The sequence below is a fragment of the Pseudophryne corroboree genome, chromosome 1, assembly GCF_028390025.1.
Source record: "Pseudophryne corroboree isolate aPseCor3 chromosome 1, aPseCor3.hap2, whole genome shotgun sequence".
In the NCBI taxonomy this organism is placed as follows: domain Eukaryota; kingdom Metazoa; phylum Chordata; class Amphibia; order Anura; family Myobatrachidae; genus Pseudophryne; species Pseudophryne corroboree.
In genome coordinates, this window is record NC_086444.1 from 479,266,318 (window position 1) to 479,268,263 (window position 1,946).

Consider the following 1,946-nt stretch of genomic DNA (forward strand, 5'->3'; position numbering starts at 1 on the left):
CAGATGATGAACATCTAGTGTGGAAGATTAGCCTCACAGCTGCATTCAAAATGGATTGTAGTGGTGAGAGCCTATGTGTGGGAAGACCAGTCAGGAGACTATTACAATAATCAATGCGGGAGATAATGAGAGCATGGATCAGAGTTTTTGCTGTGTCTTGTGTAAGATATGGTCGTATTTTGGATATGTTTCTTAGATGTATGTAACATGATTTTGAGACAGATTGAATGTGGGGAACAAAGGACAGGTCAGAGTCAAGAATGACACCTAGGCAGCGAGCTTGTGGGGTAGGGATGATTGCTAAGTTAGCAAGAGAAAAAGAAGGACCTGGCACCGGTATAAATTGTAATGGAATGGAAAAGAGGCCAAAGTGGACAGATATTGAGAAGGAAAACGCTTTCTCAATTATGGTCCTTATTGGCGGTGCGCCCAGAGCTAGAAAGTATCTGTACATACACACGGAGAGAAAGAAAGCTCTGGTGTGGGCGCACTCTTAGGGGAAAAAAAAAAATCAAAAAAATATATATATATAATTTTTTGAAAAATGAATAGAAAAAGTTGTAAAAGCAATATTTATTAGCAAATTGATTAAAAGTTATTAGTTATCCCACTATGATCAGAAAGTGTCTAGGTGTTGGTTAATATGAAATTAAATTATTATTTTGTATTATACTTTATTGGAAATAACCAACAGAGGTATAAGACAGCAGGAGACAAAGAGAAAAAGAAAGAAATGTTCTGGTCTCGTTAATCACACAAGATAGATTAGAAGGGTTGCAGACACTGGCTAGTCTAGCAACCGTTTCTCCTGACCAGCACAGAAATTCTGTGTTACTGACAACAGAGAGATCCAATAATATATCTTTGAAAGACCAATACAATGGTCAATGTCGGACAAATTACTGATCACCAGATATACCATCAATCACAAATTGAAATTTAGAGACATATCTGACCATTTTTGGAGCATAATGCAGACATAGCCATGCTGGATGGAAAAGAAGAGCAGAAGGAAAAGGAAAAGCAGAGAGGAGGGGAAAGAAAAAACGGGTACGTTTGGAAAAGACAGGAGAGGGGGTATAGAGGTGAAAAAGTGGTGATCCTGCTGTTGGTGTCCACCCTTCTGATGAAGGGGAATAGTGTCCTTCTCTACAACACCAGGTATTCCCAAAAAGTCTCCTTTGAGGTACTGACCCGGCCCAACGCTGCTTAGCTTCCAAGATCGGACGAGATCGGGCATTAACAGCGTGGTATGATAGTAGAGAGGCTATCTACCAATGAGAGTGCACCTATATAAGAGGAGTGAAGAAGAATGGGGAAAAGGGGGGAAGTGCAGTAATGGTGTGGATCTGCTTTCCTCGTTAGGCGGGGGGACTCATCTACCTGATGGCAAATGATACCCCTGGATCGAGGATGAGAGTCCACAGAAAAAGGCTGGGTCAGTGAAAAGAGGGTCTGGGAGGAGTGGAAAAATGGTAGAATAAAGTAGGTGGAATGATAGAGTTGAGGGTAACGGATAGATTGTCCAAGGGAGGAGGATGGCGTGCCTGTTGTCTCTATATAGGAAAAATTAGCATGCCATGCACAATACACAAAGATTGATGGACGGTTCCTGGGAAACTGGAACCAACTACGTCCTGTGCCTAGGCACTAGGTAGTGTGATGGTGTAAATTCACAGTTTTAGCACAAGGTTAGCATGTTGTCTGAAGCATATACAGATAAATTACTAAGTCATATAATTAGATGTCAGATAGGCCACAGACTATGCGGTAGGTGGAGAACCACCAAATTGGAATTACTACGTCTCTATACCATGACTGTGATTAACATCTATGAGGTAAAAGACAAACAGGTTTGATACTCATGATAGGTGTAAATCCAACTCCAGGAACCTCTGGTAATCAGTGAATATGTCTGAAGGAATCTCCTGCTGGGATCCCGTGAA

The 1,946-nt window shown here is 41.3% G+C and overlaps 1 pseudogene; it reads right to left on the reverse strand.

Moving 5' to 3' along the window:
- Window positions 1-1,146: 1,146 nt before the first annotated feature.
- LOC134955857 (5S ribosomal RNA) lies at window positions 1,147-1,264 on the reverse strand (annotated as a pseudogene).
- Window positions 1,265-1,946: the final 682 nt, after the last annotated feature.